The sequence below is a fragment of the Bos grunniens genome, chromosome 28 (genome assembly GCF_055505025.1).
Source record: "Bos grunniens cultivar Pamir isolate PY7600 chromosome 28, Bosgru_T2T1.0, whole genome shotgun sequence".
Taxonomy (NCBI): domain Eukaryota; kingdom Metazoa; phylum Chordata; class Mammalia; order Artiodactyla; family Bovidae; genus Bos; species Bos grunniens.
Window position 1 is genome coordinate 32,339,589 of NC_141192.1, and position 21,633 is coordinate 32,361,221.

At 43.0% G+C, this 21,633-nt stretch overlaps 1 long non-coding RNA gene across 4 annotated transcripts; it reads right to left on the reverse strand.

Annotated features, from left to right (window-relative positions):
* Positions 1–1,367: 1,367 nt before the first annotated feature.
* LOC147343093 (uncharacterized) lies at positions 1,368–18,150 on the reverse strand. 4 transcript variants are annotated; one of them, XR_015157053.1, is made up of 5 exons: positions 17,795–17,921; positions 13,556–13,615; positions 11,581–11,700; positions 10,773–10,944; positions 1,368–1,596 (listed from the first exon to the last, which is right to left on the reverse strand). It is a non-coding gene; the product is annotated as an uncharacterized LOC147343093 (long non-coding RNA). The 4 variants fall into 4 exon arrangements; XR_015157057.1 differs by having other exon boundaries at positions 10,773–10,998; XR_015157055.1 differs by lacking the exon at positions 13,556–13,615 and having other exon boundaries at positions 17,904–18,150.
* Positions 18,151–21,633: the final 3,483 nt, after the last annotated feature.

The window sequence follows — 21,633 nt, forward strand, 5'->3', positions numbered from 1 at the left end:
GAACACTCAGTGGCCACCCCAGTGCTCTCAGAATTTTCCCTACATATTGGAGGGCTCCAAGACAGCCCCTGCAACTACAGTGTCTTTTTTTGGGGGGGAGGGGAGGACATGGAGGGGCAACTGCTTTACAGTATTGTGTTAAGTTTCTGCTATACAATGAAGTAAATCAGCTGTATCTGTACACATATCCCCTCCTTCTTGGACCTCTCTCCCACCTCTCCCTACTGCCCACCCCACTCCTCTAGGTCATGAAAGAGCACCAAGCTGAGCTCCCTGTGCTACACATCAGGTTCCCACTAGCGCTCCGTTCTACACATGGTAGTGTAGTTATGTCAACCCTACTCTTCCAGTTTGTCCCACTCTCCCCTTCCCGCCTCCCCTGATGGTGTACACAACTCTGTTCTCTACATCTTGTTCTCATTCCTGCCCTTGAAATGGGCTTCTCTGTACCATTTTTCTAGAGTCCATATTTATGTGTTAATATGCAATATCTGTTTCTCTTTCTGACTTACTTCACTCTGCATGACAGATTCAAGGTCCACCCACATCTCCACAATGACCCAATTTCATTCCTTTTTATGGCTGAGTAATATTCCATCAGAGTGTCTTGATAGCTGCTGCTGGAACTGGGAGTCCTTGCTATCACTCCACCCTTCTTGACACACTGCCCAGTCTTTGCCCTCAATATCTAGGAAATGGCTTCCTGTGGCATTACTGTTGCGTCTACCTGTCTCTGAGTATTGCCTGCTATCTCCATTGCCTCAGAATACTGTATATTTCACCTGCACCCCACCCTTAATTGGGCTATTGGGTTTGACTTCCTAGAGACTATTGTCTACTTGATCTATTCCAGAGTTCACTAGGCCCTTTAAATGCTGACAATAACCCCATAGCTGGGACAGTTTCTCCCGGCCCATTATTGACATCATGTCCATTTATAGGGCTTCAGTGCTTAGCACATGTAGTCTATACATCTACCTAAGCTATGACACTTTTGTGTCAAAGGTGGAGGTTTCTTTGGTTTGGGAAACTAATAAAGGCTCTGAGAAAGTAGGTTTCAGTATCTTGACTGAAAGCACAAAGCTCTCATGTTAGGAGCTGGAATGTGACAGAAGCCCCACAGGAAGTTCAATATCCTTGGCCCCACCCCTTCTACTGCAGAGATGTCCCCTATTCTGCTTCACACCTGGTCTGCTCTTTCAGTTGGTTGTTGTTTTGTTTTGTTTCATTTTTTTGGCACAGCATGTAGGATCTTAGTTCTCTGATCAGGGATCAGACCCATGCCCCTTGCATTAGAAGCCTGGACTCTTCATCACTGGACCCCCAGGGAAGTCCCTGCTCTTTCGGTTTATATGAAGAACCATCTATTTAGAGCTTCTGGGAATTTTGTTCCCCCAGATAATGGTATTTTACTTCAGGTTGGGCAACTCAACATATGTATTCAACCATCCTAAACTTATTTTCCCTCAAATTTACTTTTCCTCCTAAGTCTGGTACTCTCATTGTGAGGAAGAAGAGTCAGTGCTGAGTTTTAGGGAATTCCACTTCATATCCAAGACCCTGTATTGGTTCATCAGATGTTTATACTGAGTACTCCTAAAAAACAAAACAAAACAAAAATATATTAAAAAAATACACCTAGTACTCCTGAATTCCACGGTATTTATAACCTGCTTGTTTTATCTCAAAAGCACCGAGTTGACCTCTTTGAACTGAAGGTTGTTTGGGTTTTTTGTTTGTTTGTTTCAGACAGGGTACCCTCATAGAAACCCCAATAAGGGTTTAAAATGTTTATAAGCAGGGATTCTATTGACCCAAATATATACTAATTTGAAAGCCTTCAGTTTTATAATTTCTTTTCTAGTTCTTAATCTTTTTTCTTTTTGTGTTATAATTTACATAGCATACAATTCACTTACTATTCTTGTGCAATTCAATGATTTTTGGTATACTGGTAGAGTTGCCTATCACCACAAGCACAGAGGTGCTTTTTTTACAGAGGTGCTTTTTTTGGCCTCATGGCATATAGGATCTTAGTTTCCCAACCAGAGATCGAACCAGTGCCCCCTGCATTGCAAGCACGGAGTCTTAACCACTGGACTACCAGGCAAGTCCCCAGTCTTCAGTTTTAAGTCTACTTTAATTCATTCTTTTATTCAACACTTTTGGGGGACTGAGCAAGAGCCAGGCACAACTCTAGGTACAACAGAGAACAAAAGAAAGACTGCTGCCTTCCTGGAGTTTATATGGCAATAAATACTAAACATAATGAGTAAATTATATAGTTTTTCAAAGGAGTTAATGTCTACAGAATAAAGAAAAATAAAAAGCGATAAAAGAGATGGGAGTGTGGGGATGGAAACTGCCAGTTTAGAAGGTGTTCAGGATGGGTATCATTGAAGAGATGACATTTGAGAAAAGACTCAGAGAAGAGAAGCATGCTCCAGAAGTAGACATATTGCCTGATGGGTGCAACATGAGTAAAATGAGAAGAGTTGAGTACAATAGGAAATGAGATCAGAAAATGAAATGGGGGCGGAGAAGAGGTGAATCTACCTATTAAAAGTAGCCTATTAACTTTGGTTCAAAAAATAAGAGACTTTTACTACTTTGAGAAGGGATTTATTCCTCTGGGAATGATATACCCATTTGAACGCAGAGTTCCAAAGAACAGCAAGGAGAGATATAAAAGCCTTCAGTGATCAATGCAAAGAAATAGAGGAAAATAACAGAATGGAAAAGACTAGAGATCTCTTTAAGAAAATCAAAGATAGCAAGGGAAGATTTCATGCAAAGATGGGCTCAATAAAAGACAGAAATGGTATGGACCTAACAGAAGCAGAAGATATTAAAAGGGGGCAAGAAAACACAGAGGAACTATACAAAAAAGATCTTCAGGACCCAGATAACCACGATGGTGTGATCACTGACCTAGAGCCAGACATTCTGGAATGTGAAGTCAGGTGGGACTTAGGAAGCATCACTACAAACAAAGCTAGTGGAGGTGATGGAATTCCAGTGGAGCTATTTCAAATCCTAAAAGATAATGCTGTGAAAGTGCTGCACTCAATATGCCAGCAAATTTGGAAAACTCAGCAGTGGCCACAGGACTGGAAAAGGTCAGTTTTCATTCCAATCCCAAAGAAGGGCAATGCCAAAGAATGTTCAAACTACCGCACAATTGCACTCATCTCACACACTAGCAAAGTAATGCTCAAAATTCTCCAAGCAAGGCTTCAACAGTACGTGAACCATGAACTTCCATATGTTCAAGCTGGATTTAGAAAAGGCAGAGGAACCAGAGATCAAATTGCCAACATATGTTGGATTATATAAAAAGCAAGAGAATTCCACAAAAATATCTACTTCTGCTTTATTGACTATGCCAAAGTCTTTGACTGCATAGACTACAACAAACTGTGGAAAATTCTTCAAGAGATGGGAATACCAGACCACCGGACCTGCCTCCTGAGAAATCTGTATGCAGGTCAAGAAGCAACAGTAGAACTGGACATGGAACAACAAACTGGTTCCAAATTGGGAAAGGAGTACGTCAAGGTTGTATATTGTCACCCTGCTTATTTAACATATATTCAGAGTACATCGTGTAAAATGCTAGCTTAGATGAAGTGCAAGCTGAAATCAAGAATTCCCAGAGAAATATCAATAACCTCAGATATGCAGATAACACCACCCTAATGGCAAAAAGTGAAGAGAATCTAAAGAGCCTCTTGATGAAAATGAAAGAGGAGAGTGAAAAAGCTGGCTTAAAACTCAACACTCAAAAAACAAAGATCATGGCATCCAGTCCCATCACTTCATGGCAAATAGATGGGGAAACAGTGGAAACAGTGACAGACTTTATTTTTGGGGGCTCCAAAATCACTGCAGATGGTGACTGCAGCCATGAAATTAAAAGATACTTGCTCTTTGTAAGAAAAGCTATGACCGACCTAGTGAGTGAGTGAAGTCGCTCAGTCGTGTCTGACTCTGCGACCCCATGGACTGTAGCCCACCAGGCTCCTCCATCCATGGGATTCTCCAGGCAAGAACACTGGAGTGGGTTGCCATTTTCTTTTCCAGGGGATCTTCCCAACCCAGGGATTGAACCTGGGTCTCCCAAGTTGTAGGCAGATGCTTTACCATCTAAGCCACCAGGGAAGTCCAACCTAGACAGTATATTAAAAAGCAGAGAGACATTACTTTGCCAACAAAACTCCATCTAGTCAAAGCCACGGTTTTTCCAGTAGTCATGTATGGATGTGAGAGTTGGACTATAAAGAAAGCTAAACACTGAAGAATTGATGCTTTTGAACTGTAATATTGGAGAAGACTCTTGAGAGTCCCATGGATTGCAAGGAGATCCAACCGATCAATCCTAAAGGAAATCAGTCCTGAATATTCATTGGAAGGACTGATGCTGAAGCTGAAACTGCAATACTTTGGCCATCTGATATGAAGAACTGACTCATTGGCAAAGACCCTGATGCTGGGAAAGATTGAAGGCAGGAGGAGAAGGGGACGACAGAGGATGAGACAATTGGATGGCATCACCAACTCGATAGACAGGAGTTTGAGCAAGCTCCAGGAGTTGGTGATGGACAGGGAAGCCTGGCTGCTACAGACCATGGGGTTGCAAAGAGTCAGACACAACTGAGCAACTGAACTTATTCTTCTGCATATTCCCAATAAAGCTGTACATTTCACTACTTATAAAAACTTGGAATATATTCTTGTCGACCTTATTGATGTATAATTTAAACTGTACAATTCAATGAATTTTGATAAATGATGACACCTGTGACCTCATTACTACACTCAAGTTCCAGAACATTTCCATCATCCTGTAAGCACCCACCCTCTTTTTTTTTGGCCACACTGTACAGCATGTGGGATCTTAATTCTCCAACCAGGAATCGAACCCATACCCCCTGCATTGGAAGCTTGGAGTCTTAACCACTGGAACACCAGGGAAGTCTATGTCCCATTCCTTTGCAGTCCATGCCTCCCTCCACTGCTAGTCCCAAGCAACTATCAGCCTGCTTTTTGTCACCAGAGAGTTGGTTTGCATTTTCTAGGATTTTTAAATAAACAGAATCATAGAGTATATACTCTTTTATGTCTGGCTTCTTTCAATCAGGATGATGCTTTTGAAGTTCATAAGTACTTCTTTTTTATTGATGTGCATTCCATTGTATAAACATACCATATTTAGTTTATCGTCTCACCTATTGATGGAAATTTAGGTTTTGTGGGCTTAAAGCTTTAATATATGTACACTGCTTGTATTAACTGTGTTTTAACAAGTACTATAAAGATCCCACAATCCAGAAATTTTAAGTACTTAAAGCCTGTGGACAGAGGAAATCTTAAAAGTTTAATCCAAATTTATATACATATTTTTGCTCCAGAGAATTATAAAGTACAAAGTACAAAATGAAGTTGCTCAGTCATGTCCAATTCTGCAATCCCATGGACTCTAGCCTACTAGGCTCCTCCATCCATGGAATTTCCCAAGCAAAACTACTGGAGTGGGCTGCCATTTCCTTCTCAAAGGGTGATACAGACATTAAAGCATGAATATATATTAGTGGGATAAAATTATATGGAGAGTAGAACAGAAAAGAATGATGAGAAACGTCCCAATGATAAGAAGTTTATCACATATTACACTAAGGTTATTACAACTTATTATTCACATTTAAAGAAGTGAGGTGACTTTTATCTTTTAAGTCAATATTTACAAATACCAGAAATTAGATATTTCAAAATTCTTTAAATTTATAAAATTTTAGATATTAATTTTAAAATATGAATGTGAAAATTAAAAAATAGAAGTAAGAAACCTGGAGTACCCCTTCTTTCGGTCCTGTTTGTAAAGGTTGCTCTTTAATTGGTTTGGGATGAGCAGAAACATCATCATTTTTAAAGTTCCCCAGGTAGGGACTTCCTTGGTGGCCCAGTGGCTAAGCCTGCTGCTGCTGCTAAGTTGCTTCAGTCGTGTCCAACTCTGTGCGACCCCACAGACAGCAGCCCACCAGGCACCCCTGTCCCTGGGATTCTCCAGGCAAGAACAGTTGGAGTGGGGTGCCATTTCCTTCTCCAATGCATGAAAGTGAAAAGTGAAAGTGAAGTCGCTCAGTTGTGTCGGACTCTTAGAGACCCCATGGACTGCAGCCTATCAGGCTCCTGCGTCCATGGGATTTTCCAGGCAAGAGTACTGGAGTGGGGTGCCATTGCCTTCTCTGAGTGGCTAAGCCAGTGCACTCCTAATGCAGGGGGCCTGGGTTCAATTCCTAGTCAAGGAACTAGATCCCACATACTAAAGATACAGCACGCCGAAAGCTACAACTAAGATCTGGTGTGACCAAACAAACTAATTAATAAAAAAAGTTTCCTAGGTGATTCTAAAGTATACCCAAAGTTTCTCTGAAAACAGCGTTCTCTCTCAGTAGACAAGGAATATAAAAAGTGAAAGCTACAGAGTCTACTGTTGAACTGAGAGTATTGGTCATCTGATAAGTAACTATCTGCAAGGTTTATAAAAATATCACATCAGCAGTCCTCATAGAACTAAAGCACAAATACATTAACTGATAACCATGGCCAGTACCTATGATGCCTTCCAATGGAGAAGTGCTATTATTTGCAAGGCACTGAGCCAACTGTTTTAAGTAAATGGTATTATCTCCACCATAGATAGTTCCAGGCCTAGAATACTAACCCACAAGTGTGGTGACAAAAAAGAAAAAAACAGGGGAATAGTTATTTATTAACAACAATTGCCCCTGGGCTCATCTGCCTTTTTTCACAGTAGTATTTCTTTTAGCTTACTGTCCCAAATCTCAAGTCTGCTAAAAACTTAATTTTGTTTTCTACTTCTCTATTACCCTTCTATTCTCTTTTTGTGCCTTAGCTATTATTTCTCTCACTCTTGTCTCTTGTTATGATTTATAGTATAGTGATAAAAAATGGGATTAGGATTTGGGCTCAAAGCCAAATTCCACAATTAATTAAACATGTGACTTAGTAATTTAAAATGGAGGTCGCTGGTGCCCTGTGTAGTGCACTGAATATAGCACTAATGTTTAGCACTAATATACATAGCTTGTGTATAATGCTTATGAAGCACTTGCACATTCCTTAGCCGTGGAAGGTGTGTGCATGCACGCTAAGCCACTTCAGCTGTGCCTGATTCTTTGAGACCCTATGAACTGTAGCCCGCCAGGTTCCTCTGCCCACAGAATTCTCCAGGGAAGAATACTAGCGTGTGTTGCCATATCTTCCTCGAGGGGATCTTCCTGACCCAGAGATTGAACCCACATCTCTTGTGCCTCCTGCATTGGCAGGTGGACCCTTTACCACTAGCACCACCTTAATCCTTCTCTTGACACAACAGCTTAGTATTTGTTTTGGTGTTGGTGTGGGTATTGCTAATGGTAGTTACTCCCCCTGCAAAATGATTTAGAATGCAGAGTTCCAAAGAATAGCAAGAAGAGATAAGAAAGCCTTCCTCAGCAATCAATGCAAAGAAATAGAGGAAAACAACAGAATGGGAAAGACTAGAGATCTCTTCAAGAAAATCAGAGATACCAAAGGAACATTTCATGCAAAGATGGGCTCAATAAAGGACAGAAATGGTATGGACCTAACAGAAGCAGAAGATATTAAGAAGAGATGGCAAGAATACACAGAAGAACTGTACAAAAAAGATCTTCACGACTCAGATAATCACGATGGTGTGATCACTGACCTAGAGCCAGACATCCTGGAATGTGAAGTCAAGTGGGCCTTAGAAAGCATCACTACGAACAAAGCTAGTGGAGGTGATGGAATTCCAGTTGAGCTATTTCAAATCCTGAAAGATGACGCTGTGAAAGTGCTGCACTCAATATGCCAGCAAATTTGGAAAACTCAGCAGTGGCCACAGGACTGGAAAAGGTCAGTTTTCATTCCAATCCCAAAGAAGGGCAATGCCAAAGAATGTTCAAACTACCACACAACTGCACTCATCTCACACGCTAGTAAAGTAATGCTCAAAATTCTCCAAGCCAGGCTTCAGCAATATGTGAACCATGAACTTCCTGATGTTCAAGCTGGTTTTAGAAAAGGCAGAGGAACCAGAGATCAAATTGCCAACATCCGCTGGATCATGGAAAAAGCAAGAGAGTTCCAGAAAAACATCTATTTCTGCTTTATTGACTATTCCAAAGCCTTGGACTGTGTGGATCACAATAAACTGTGGAAAATTCTTCAAGAGATGGGAATACCAGACCACCTGATCTGCCTCTTGAGAAATTTGTATGCAGGTCAGGAAGCAACTGTTAGAACTGGACATGGAACAACAGACTGGTTCCAAATAGGAAAAGGAGTTCGTCAAGGCCGTATATTGTCACCCTGCTTATTTAACTTATATGCAGAGTACATCATGAGAAATGCTGGACTGGAAGAAACACAAGCTGGAGTCAAGATTGCTGGGAGAAATATCAATAACCTCAGATATGCAGATGACATCACCCTTATGGCAGAAAGTGAAGAGGAACTCAAAAGCCTCTTGATGAAAGTGAAAGTGGAGAGTGAAAAAGTTGGCTTAAAGCTCAACATTCAGAAAACGAAGATCATGGCATCTGGTCCCATCACTTCATGGGAAATAGATGGGGAAAACAGTGGAAACAGTGTCAGACTTTATTTTTCTGGGCTCCAAAAATCACTACAGATGGTGACTGCAGCCATGAAATTAAAAGACGCTTACTCCTTGGAAGGAAAGTTATGACCAACCTAGATAGCATATTCAAAAGCAGAGACATTACTTTGCCAACAAAGGTTCGTCTAGTCAAGGCTATGGTTTTTCCTGTGGTCATGTATGGATGTGAGAGTTGGACTGTGAAGAAGGCTGAGCGCCGAAGAATTGATGGTTTTGAACTGTGGTGTTGGAGAAGACTCTTGAGAGCCCCTTGGACTGCAAGGAGATCCAACCAGTCCATTCTGAAGGAGATCAGCCCTGGGATTTCTTTGGAAGGAATGATGCTAAAGCTGAAACTCCAGTACTTTGGCCACCTCATGCAGAGAGTTGACTCATTGGAAAAGACTCTGATGCTGGGAGGGATTGGGGGCAGGAGGAGAAGGGGACGACAGAGGATGAGATGGCTGGATGGCATCACTGACTCGTTGGACGTGAGTCTGAGAGAACTCCGGGAGTTGGTGATGGACAGGGAGGCCTGGCGTGCTGCGATTCGTGGGGTCGCAAAGAGTCAGACACAACTGAGTGACTGACCTGATCTGATCTGATCTAGGGAGTGAAAATCACTCAGTCATGTCGCACTGTTTGCGACCCCCACAGACTATACAGTCCATGGAATTCTCCAGGCCAGAATACTAGAGTGGGTAGCCATTCCCTTCTCCAGGGGATCTTCCCAACCCAGGGACTGAACCCAGGACTCCCGCATGGCAGGCGGATTCTTTATCGACTGAGCCACCAGGGAAGCCCAGAACTACTTTGACTCTCTTAAGTCTTGCCAGGAATTACTCTTCTCTTTATTTCAAGATCTTTTTTTAGTCCAGTTGTAAGCAAATTGGGTAGGGAGTCTCAGGAGAAAGAGAACTAGGCAGGACTTTATTAACATAAGACAAGCAATTTTTTGGCCGAAGCCATTTTGGAATCTAAGCCTGGTCACAATGCTTGCCCTTCATCAGGTCTCAGTAATAATAATCCTAAGGGAACAAAAGAATAAACTGTTATCAGGCCAGAGAGATAACAATAGCAAAGACAGTAAATCAGTTGTAAAGTGAAATTCTTAGTCACTCAGTCCGACTCTTTGTGACCCCATAGACTAGCCTGCCAGACTCCTCTGTCGATGGGGATTCTTCAGGCAAGAATATTGGAGTGGGTTGCCATTTCCTTCTCCAAGGGACCTTCCTGACACAGAGATCAAACCCAGGTCTCCTGCATTGCAGGGAGACTACTTACTGTCTGAGCCACCCAGGGAAGTCAGTTGTAAAGACTCCCAGTTCTCTTTCAATGATAAAGATTAGCCTGAGGCACTTTCTTTAACTGTTTTGCATAATTTAACCCCTCCTCAAGGTCTCAACCACTAGATCAACTAGAACCAAAGGAATGATGATATTGACCTTTTCTAACCCTCACAACATCAAAGTTTGGACTCTATCAACCTCTGCCCCTATTCTATGCTGAATTCACTTGTTCAAATCGCTTCATGAATATTCATGTATCCTTAGCTTAAAACTTCCCCAATTTTGCTGTTCAGGGAGACACTGCTTTGAGAAAGGTTCCCTGTGTTCTCCACACCTGCTGCAAGTAATAAATCCCTCCTTCTCCTGATCTTTGGCTTGGATGTGTCTTTTGGCTCAACACCCCTCAAGAGGGAAACCCCGTTCTCAGGTAACACAGGATTTAAGCTTCTCAACAGCAGCGTAATTGACATTTGGGACCAGATAATTTTTTTGGTTTGGAAACTATCCTACAAAATGTACATTTAGCAGGATTCTTGTCCTCTGTCCACTGAATACCAGTAGTACTGCCCCTAGTCATGACAATCAAAATGTCTACAAAGGCCAAATGGTCTAAGGGATAAATCTGTCAAAAACCACTTATTTAGTCATGTCTGGCTACAGATCTACCTAGTATTGGCTCTACTCCTGGTAGATAATCCCAATCTCCATTCATGTATTAAGAAGTGTCTTAAACCTAAAAAGAGAATATGTCTTCTACGAGCCTACTGATGCTTCATTAAATTGCTTTTTTTTTAACTTACTCATTTATTTGTTTTTTGGCTGTGGTGGGTCTTCGTTGCTGCATATGGGCTTTCTGTAGTTGCAGCAAGTGGGGGCTATTCTCTAGTTGCAGTGCGCGGCGGCTTCTCTTGTTGCAGAGCACAGGCTCTAGGCACATGGGCTTCAGCAGTTGGCAGCAAGTGGGCTCAGTAGCTGTGAAACAGGAGGGAAGGGGGCAGGGCACAACCTTTGAAAGAATGACATAGCCTAGAGGATACAACATAAACTGATTAGAATCAAATGAGTTCAAGATGGCAGACAAGTCAACTTGGATGACTAGACCATGATCCTCAATCAGCAAGCTAAAGACACACCCAGAGGTACCATGACAGTTCCAAGGTCAGCTGTCAAAAGACCAAAAACTGAGCAGCGGCCCAATTCCTGGAAATCTTCACCCCGTCCCAAAAATAGTTGGAACAATCCTCCCACTCACTAGCTTATGAAATTACCCAGGCCATAAAAGCTAACCACACATTTCAAGGCCACTGCACTCACCCTCTGCAATGACCCACACTCTGTGGAGTGTGTTTCTCTGAATAAATCCACTTCTTACCTATCACTATGTCTCTCACTGAATTTTTTCTGTGATGAGACATCAAGAACCATAGCTTCATTACGACCTGAAACCAAGTCTGTGATCTCAGTTGGAAGACTATGGGTTCTGCCTGGGTTCGAGTCCCAAGCAGGGTTTTGGCCGGGTTTTTGAGTTTGAGTCCATATGCTGAACTCAAGCATGCAGATCCCAGACTGGTTGGAACCAGAAGATTGATGTTGCTGACTTCCACTTACCTCACCAATAAACAGTCAGAAGAATGTCCACACGCTGATCATTAGTATAAAAACTCCTCACTACCTCCTCTAGGTTGGGACATAGTTTGAAGGGCATTTGCCTACTGTGGCCCCCTTTGCCTGGCAAAACAACATAGTTATTCATGGCTGCATGTATGTGTGCTCAGTCATGTCTAACTTTTTGTGATCCACTGGACTACAGCCTGCCAGGCTCCTCTGTACATGGGATTTTTCAAACAAGAATACTGGAGTGGGTTGCCATGCCCTCCTCCAGGGGATCTTCTTAACCCAGGGACTGAAACTGCATCTCCTGTGGCTCCTGCATTGGCAGGTGGATTCTTTACCACTAGGGCCACCTGGGAACCCCATAGCTATTCATACTTCACCCAAAACTCCACCTCCAAGATGCAATTTTGTACCAGTGTACAGGGGCTGAATTTTGGTTACACTAGCTCACCATCAACCTACCAAAAGGAAGTCATACACCCGAAGCGTTCATCTCAAATTTAGCTTATAAAAACTTCTCAGGCTTCCCTGGTGCTCTAATGGTTAAGAATCCACCTGCCAATGAGGGGACATGGGTTCAACCCCCGGTCTGGGAAGCAGCATGCCATGGAGCAACTAAGCCTGTGTACTGCAACTACTGAACCAGAGCACTAGAGCCCTCAAGCCACAACTACTGAGCCCACACACCACAACTACTGAAGCACACGCAACTACAGCCTGTGCTCCACAAGAGAGGCCACTACAGTAAGAAGCCCACACAACGAAGAGCAGCCACCACTCACCACAACTAGAGAAAGCCTGAGCAGCAACAGACACCCAGAGCAGTGAAAAATTTTAATAAATAAAAATAAACAAATTTAAGCAAAACTTCTCCACCAAAACAATGGAGGAAGGGGATTTTGAGCATGAGCGACAAGTTCTCTTTGCTTTGCCCTGCAATAAACCCTTCTCTACTCCAAACGCCACCATTTTGGTTTGTTTGGCCTCACTGTCCATAAGACACACAAACTTTGTTCAGTAACAAAATGATGGCCTAAAACTTTCCACACTTAAAAAAACACTATAAGGTTCCAAGAAACTCAATGAATCCTAAACTAAAGAAACATAAAGGAAATGACACCAAATAACATCAGAATCAAATTGCTCAAAATAAGGGATTTTTAAAAAAATCTTAATCATTTCTCGGCCTTTTGGCTCAGATCAAGTGTATTTAGTCTTAAATCAGCCAGAAAGACATGTTAAATAAAGAACATATAAAGGATAACATCAGATTTCTCACAGGAGACAATACAAAAGAGAACACTGTGGAATGACATCTTTAAAGTCCTAAAAGAAAAAACTGTCAAATAATTTCAAAGAGAGCAAAAATACCTTTCAAAAATAAAGGCAAAGCTTCCAGTTCAGGATAAGATAAAGAAGATATCTTCATATTCCTCCCATTAAATATGGCTAAACATACTGAAATTATAGAGATAAACTTAACAAAACTGAAAGGTGAAGAGAAACTACACCAAGAAATTATCTTGGGACTCAAGAAATGACATGACATAGGGTTCCTGAGTTTTCTTTTTGCCTCATATATTCTACATTGGGTGTCTGAGAAGCCAGCCATCTGAAAATGTCAGTGGGTACTAAGAGAAGCTTGCTCTTCTGAGCCAAAGGATAAAGAAAGGGGTAGCCTTGGAAGACAAAACTTGCAGGCAATAACCACCCTACTTCAGCCAAGCTCCACAGAAAATAAGTGTGCCACCCCCGCCACCCGTATCAGTCAAGGCCTAACAGGAAGCTCAGATTTCCCCTCACCAGGCTGCAACACATACATCTCATTCTTGCAGCCAAGCCACTGTCACTGAAGGTCCGGTAGGGAACCGGACAGCCAACCCAGTCCACTAGAATGAGGTACCTCTCCCATTCCCCAGCCCCAGTTAGTCAACAGAAGCCTAGTGGGCAACCTAGACTTCCACCCTACCTGGCAGTAATGAGGTAGCATCTCCCTTTCCTTAGCCAGTATGGTGTCAGAGAAAACCTGCTAAAAAGAGATTTGGGTAAGAGCCACAGTCTCAAGAAAATGATGAAAATATCCAGGATTAAAAAAAAATAATCATCATACCAATACCAGGAAAATTCCCACTTAAATGAGAAAAGAAAACCAGAAGAAATTCCCTGGTGGTCCAATGCTTAGGACTCCACATTTTCACTGCCAAGGGCTCTGGTCTGATTCCTGCTCAGGGAACTAAGATCCCAAAAGCCCCATGGTGTGGCAAAAAAAAAAAAAAACCTAAAAGACAGAAACACCAATATTTGGAATATCTGACAAGGAATTTAGAGCAGCCATCACAAAAATGCTTCAGTGAGCAATTATAAACATGTTTTAAGTAAGTGGAAAAGTACAACTTAGCAAAGAAACAGAAGATTTAAAGAACCAGGGAGAAATTCTAGAACTGAAAAATATAACTACCAAAATTAAAAACTCACTAGATGGGCTCAAAAGCAGAATGGACCCAGTAGATGGGGGAAAGTCAGAAAACTTGAATAAAGAATAATATAAGTTATCCAATCTGAAGGAATGAAAACAGAGCATCAAAAAATGAAAAATGCCTCCAGAACCTGTGGGAATATAACAAAAGATCTAATGATCACATCATGGGAGTCTCAGAAGGGAAAGAGAAAGAATGTGAGACTGGAAAGTATTTCAAGAAATAATGACTGAAAATATTTCAATTTTGGCAAAATAACCTCAAAGGTTGTTTTATGAGAACACTATAAAGAACTCTACTCACGTAAATTTGTCAACTTAGATCAAATTCCTCAAAAAGTTACTATCACAGCTCCTCTAGTATGAAATAATTTGAACAGTTCTATAACTATCAAAAAATTGAATTCATAATTTTAAAACTTTCCCCCAAATCTCCAGACCAGATGGTTTCACTGGAAAAGCTATATCAGATATTTAGAGAAGAATTAAAACCAAGTTTAAACAATCTCTCTCAGAAAATGGAAGAGGAGGAAACATTGCCCCAGACCAGAAAATAGGTACTAATTCAAAGCATCACTGTTTATAATACAGAAAACTGAAAACAATCTATAACTCCTTTAACAGAATAGTGGGGAAATAAGTTGTTGCCCACTTACTAAATGGAACGCTATAAAACAGCAAAAAATACTATAGCTTTATGCTTGGTCTTCATAATACTGTGAAGACAACAGACAAGGCCAATTAACCGAAGAAAGGCATAGAAGAAAATGGAGTATGAAAACAACAGATATAGAATCCAAAGACATGCAAAACTATTAAATACATTTTTCTATGGGATACAATTTTAGTCAAATTATAAAGAAAAGCAAGCAATTGACAAACATAAAATTCAAGATAGTGATGGGGGAGCTGGGAAGACTGGGATCACACGAAGTGTCTTAAGATAAATGTGGCGTTCTCGTTCTTTCTTTTTTACATCCAGGCATCTTCTACTGGTTACTGATATGCTAGGTACCAACATTAGCAAACAAAACAAAATAATCTATTATCTCTTAGTTCTCCTCTTCCTATAGAAGATCCTCTGTATATCCACAATAACGGACAAATACATTTTTACTGGTAACATATTTTAGAATAAAGGATCACTCTCAATCAAGAGGCAAGAGAACTTATGAGAAATCTCTCCCAAATACAGAAATATTAATCAGCAATCACTGTATCAACAAGCTGGAATCTAGATTGCGGGGAGAAATAGCAATAATTATGCAGATGACACCACCCTTATGGCAGAAAGCTAAGAGGAACGAAAGAGTCTCTTGATGAAAGTGAAAGAGAGTGAAAAAGCTGGCTTAAAACTCAACAGTCAGAAAACTAAGATAATGGCATCTGGTCCCATCACTTCATGGCAAATAGATGGGGAAACAATGGAAACAGGGAGAGACTTTATTTTCTTGGGCTAAAAAAATCACTGCAGATGGTAACTGCAGCCACAAAATTAAGACGCTTGCTCCTTGGAATAAAAGCTACGGCAAATCTAGAGAGCATATTAAAAAGCAGAGACATTACTTTGCCAACAAAGCTCTATGTAATCAAAGCTACGGTTTTTCCAGTAGACACGTCTGGATGTGAGAGCTGGACTATAAAGAAGGCTAAGCGCCAAAGAACTGGTGCTTTTGAACTCTGGTGTTGGAGAAGACTCTTGCGAGTCCCTTGGACTGCAAGGAGATCCAACCAGTCAATCCTAAAGGAAATCAATCCTAAATGTTCATTAAAAGGACTGATGCTGAAACTGAAGCTCCAGTACTTTGGCCACCTAATGGGAAGAGCTGACTTGTTAGAAAACATTCTGATACTGTGAAAGATAGAAGGCAGGAGAAGGGGACAGCAGTAGATGAGATGGTTGGATGGCATCACCGACTCAATGGAAATGAGATGGGAGATGGCAATGGACAGAGAAGCCTGGAATGCTGCAGTCCATGGGATCACAAAGAGAACAACACGACTGAGCAACTGAACAACAAAGCTTCACCTACTGTTGGGCTTCCCTGGTGGCCCAGACAGTAAAGCATCTGCCTGACTGCAACAAAGGAGAGCCAGGTTCCATCCCTGGGTTAGGAAGATCCCCTGGAGAAGAAAATGGCAACCCACTCCAGTACCCTTGCCTGGAAAATCCCTTGGACGGAGGGACCTGGTAAGCTACACCCCTTGGGATAGCAAAGAGTAGGGCATAACTGGGCAATTTCACTTTTAAGCCTGAGATTATGCCATTGTACGGGGGAGGAGGAAACAAGTTCTAAAAGAATTTAACCTTGTTTGAAAGAAGCCCACAGGCCATACAGCAGACTCCAAGCACTGTGAGGAGAGTCTCATTACTACTACTTTATGACCTTTATGACCACCAAGACCAGTGCTCAGATCTGATGAGAAAGAGAACCACGCTGAGTTCTATTTCTTAAAATTTGGATTGAGTAGTATTCTTTATACCGTTGAGGTATGTTTTACAAAAGATCTCTTACATGTCATATTTTTAAAGTGGGGAAAAAAATAAACTACACGCAAATCTTGATAATAAAGAAAAGTATGAGAGCCTTGGACCCACTCCCACAATCTGCTGAATTCAAACTCACTCCAAGATGAGCCGTCAAAAATGGAACCAGTGCAAAATATAGTCAAGGATACGTCTAGAAAAAGAAAGAAAAGCAAACAGCTGCCTATACACATGCTGCAGAAAAGTGTGACCAGGAGGCAAAGGAAATCAATCAGGAAATACTTCAGACTTAAGTATTCAAATTTAGCGAAGCTGATGAACGAAATACACAAAGAGATGCAGATACAAAAGGAATAAAACTAATGGGGAAGAAAATTCAAAAGTTTGAAATTATTTCCTCAGGGAACAGGAAATGGGTAGGAGAAAAGTTGAGTAGCAAAGCCTGCAGTCCATGGGGTCGCTAGGAGTCGGACACAACTGAATGACTTCACTTTCACTTTTCACTCTCATGCATTGGAGAAGGAAATGGCAACCCACTCCAGAGTTCTTGCCTGGAGAATCCCAGGGACGGGGGATCCTGGTGGGCTTCCGACTATGGGGTCGCACAGAGTCGGACATGACTGAAGCGACTTAGCAGCAGCAGCAAGATATAAAATAAAGTAACAAGAGCTTTTTCCCAACCACGTCTACACACCTGATCCCTACAGGCTAGCGCAGACCTCTCGTACCCTTGGGTCCTAGGATTTGGACCACTCAACGACTCCCCTAAATCTCTACCCTAAAAAAGGTATTCTCCCCAAACACGACCCATTTCTGGCCCCCTTGACTCCGTCTCCCTAGATGGGCTGGCGACTCCTCCATTGGAACCAAGGATACTCCACAGTCTCTAACCCCAGGGGTTCCAGGTCCCAGTCTGTTCCGAGTGTGCAGGTCTCGAACAGGCCGCCCGCCCCACCCTTCGCTTAAGGCTCCGAGTCTCCCTGTTCCCGCTCTTCTTCACATCCCACACCTCGGCCGTCCTTGTTTCCTGAACACCCTGCTGCTGCTGCTGCTAAGTCGCTTCAGTCGTGTCCGACTCTGTGCGACCCCATAGATGGAAGCCCACCAGGCTCCCCCGTCCCTGGGATTCTCCAGGCAAGAATACTGGAGTGGGTTGCCATTTCCTTCTCCAATGCATGAAAATGAAAAGTGAAAGTGAAGTCAGTCATGTCCCACCCTTCGAGACCCCATTGACTGCAGCCTACCAGGCTCCTCCGCCCATGGGATTTGCCAGGCAAGAGTACTGGAGTGGGTTGCCAGAACGAAACGCCGGGGACTGTGAAGTTCTAGTTAACTCAAGGGAGGCTTGTTTACCATCGCCATGAAAATCCCTGGGGCGGGCTACGGAGGGGCGTGGTCAGAAGCGCTGTGGGCGGGAGTCAAACAACTCCCGCCGCCCTTGGCACACGCGGTACCTTCACGAGCCCTTCGGCTCTCGGTGTGCCCTGCCCCCTGTCGGTCATGTGCCCGAGCAGCCGGGAACAACAGCCCACAAGCCCGCGCCCCCGCCCCGCTTCCGGATTATTGTCAAACCCCACCTTCTTCTCCCGGAAGACGGCGCAATCCTACGTCTAAAAGCGAGCCGGAAGGACAACACGGGGGCGGGGTCTCCGAGACGGGCGTCCGGGGGCGGGGCCACCAGGACGCCATTGTGACGCACACGGATTAGCCATCCAGGCGCAGGGCAGGGCCGGGGCATGCTTAGGGACCCGCTGCCGGGAGGGGTGCTGCGGGACGTGGGCGAGCCCTTGGTAGAGAAGAGGCCTTTTGTGGCAAGTTTGAGGCTTTAGTGGTACTGACTGGGAGGGTCTCCCAGTGAGCTCAAAGAATGTCCAGACAGAAGACTAGCGTGGTAGAAGGAAATGAGAGTCATTTCCTGGCGAGAAAGAAGGAGGGAACCAGGAACATCGGAGACCGATGAAGGCGGATCGAGTGACCGCAGCCGCAAGGTGTGCTCTCTAGGGTCTACTCTGCACTGTCACGTGACATCGGCTAGCTCTGTTAACTGGTTCCTTCAGAGGGCAGGGCTTTTTCCTCAGGCCTGTCCTGAGAAATAAGTCCTGGGGCAGAGGAAGTCACCGTGGAGCCCTTCACTTCTGGAGGAAACGCGGTCTAGGCCAGTGTCGTTTGGTTTCCTGCTACATCCAGGCCAGCTGTTTCTGCTCTAAACAAGACACATTGACCTTTCCAGCCCTTGGTAACGAGTTATTTGGGTTAGGTAGTGTCAGGGACCAAGAGTTGTCATATTCTGTTACAAAAGCAGCTGAGTGATCTCCTTTTGTTTTTCATCTTAATTATGCTCAGATTTAGCGTTAAAAAGTAAAGGAGCCCCGACAGCCATCGTTGGTAGCTGGCCTGAATCCCCGGATGAACATAAGCGACATCATGGAATTTTGATGTCAAATGAGGTATCTAACGAGACGGAAGGTGAAGAAATTTAAGACTAACTGTGCATGAACAGTAAACAGACATGCAAACACAAAAAGACCAAACATCCCTTCTCTAGCTAACATGAGTGACTTGCTTTTCCAGTGACAACTCTAGTCCTGCTCCATTCCTCCTGCTTTTCAGATAACAATTAAATCACCATTTCCTTGGGCCCTCCCCCAAATCACCTACATACACCCAAACACTACAATAAGCCCTTTTTATTTTTTTTTAAGATTTTTTTTTTTATGTGGACCATTTTAAAACTCTCTACTGTTACTGTTGTATGCTTTCGGTTTTTGGCTAAGAAGCGTGTAGGATTCTTAGCTCCCCGAGGGGAGGATCCACCTGGTACCCCCATGCTTTGGAAGGTGAAGTCCTAACCTCGGGCCTTTCAGTAAATCCCAGTAAGCCCCTTTTAACATTAACTTCCTAAGATACCCAAGGGTTCCCCATAGTGTCAGATCTCCCTGGCTACAACAGTTAGTCCTATATTGTTGACCATAACTGTGTTTTGGTAGTTGTGGGCATCACATTTATGAATTATACATAACCATACATTTATGGGTATAGATAATTACATTTATGAATTATATATACGGGCTTCTCTGGTGGTTCAGAGGGTAAAGCATCTGCCTGCAATGCCGGAGACCCGGGGTCGATCCCTGGGTGGGGAAGATCCGCTGGAGAAGGAAACGGCACCCCACTCCAGTATTCTTGCCTGGAAAACCCCATGGACCGAGAAGCTTGGAAGGCTACAGTCCATGGAGTCGCAAAGAGTCAGACACATATGGTTATGTATGCATACCCATACATTTATGGATATAGATAATTACATTTATGAATTATATATAACCATACAAAACCTTAGAGCCTTTATTCTGAAGAGAAATGGAAAAAAAAAAACATTGTGAATAGTAAAATGAGGCAAGATCTTGGTATATACTGATGTTGAAGCTGAAACTCCAATACTCTGGCCACCTGATGGGAAGAGCTGACTCATTTGAAAAGACCCTGATGCTGGGAAAGATTGAGGGCAGGAGGAGAAGGGAACAACAGAGGATGAGATGGTTGGATGGCATCACCGACTCAATGGACATGGGATTGGGTGGACTCTGGGAGTTGGTGATGGACAGGGAGGCCTGGCGTGCTGCGGTTCATGGGGTTGCAAAGAGTCCGACAGGACTGAGGGTCTGAACTGAACTGAACTTGGTATATAAAAAACTTGTATGCTAAATGCAATATGGGATTGTAGTTTCAATTCTGAAACAGTGGAAGGACATAAATGGTAAAATCAGATTAAAGTCTGTATTTTAATTAAGAGTACCATATCAGTGTGAATTTCTTAGTTTTGACAAATATGCCATGGTTATATAGATATTAAATACAGGAGACATAATGCAGGGTATACAGGAACTCCCTATACTAACTTTGCAACTTTTTTTTTTTTTTTTAGTATTTATTTGGCTATGATTCGTCTTAGTTCCAGCAAGAGGTCTCTCTGGTTATGGTACATAAGCTCAGCTATTCTGTGGTATGTGGGAATCTTAGTTCTCCATGTGCTCAGTCCCTCAGTCATGTCTGACTTTTTGTAACCCCATGGACTGTAGCCTGCCAGGCTCCTCTGTCCATAGGGTTATCCCAACAGGTATACTAGAGTGGGTTACCATTTCCTCCTGCAGAAAATCTTCCTGAGCCAGGAATTGAACCCATGTCTCCTATGTCTGGCATTGACAGGCAGATTCTTTACCACAGAGCCACCTGGGAAGTCTTTAGTTATCCAGTTCAGTTCAGCTCAGTTGCTCAGTTGTGTCCGACTCTTTGCGACCCCATGGACTGCAGCATGCCAGGCCTCCCTGTTCATCACCAACTCCCAGTGTTTACTCAAACTCATGTCCATTGTCAGTGAGTCAGTGATGCCATCCAACCATCTCATCCTCTGTTGTCCCCTTCTCCTCCTGCCCTCAATCTTTCCCAGCATCAGGGTCTTTTCAAATGAGTCAGCTCTTCGCATCAGGTGGCTAAAGTATTGTAGTAAAAACGCTTCAACATCAGTCCTTCCAATGAACACCCAGGACTGATTTCCTTTAAGATGGACTGGTTGGATCTCCTTCCTGTCCAAGGGACTCTCAAGAGTCTTCTCCAACACCACAGTTCAAAAGCATCAATTCTTTGGTGCTCAGCTCTCTTTATAGTCCAACTCTCACATCCATACATGACTACTGGAAAAACCATAGCCTTGACTAGACGAACTTTGTTGGCAAAGTAATGTCTCTGCTTTTTATTTTTTTTATTATTTTTTTTTAATCCCTCCCTCCCTCCTTCTCTCCATCCACCTCCACCTCTTTTTTCTCCCTTTCTTCCTTCTCTTCTTTCTTTTTCCCTCTCTTTCTTTCTTTTTCCCTTCCCCTGTCTCTGCTTTTTAATATGCTATCTGCTGCTGCTGCTAAGTTGCTTCAGTCGTGTCTGACTGTGCTACCCCATAGACGGCAGCCCACCAGGCTCCCCCGTCCCTGGGATTCTCCAGGCAAGAACACTGGAGTGGGTTGCCATTTCCTTCTCCAATGCATGAAAGTGAAGAGTGAAAGTGAAGTCATTCAGTCGTGTCTGACCCTCA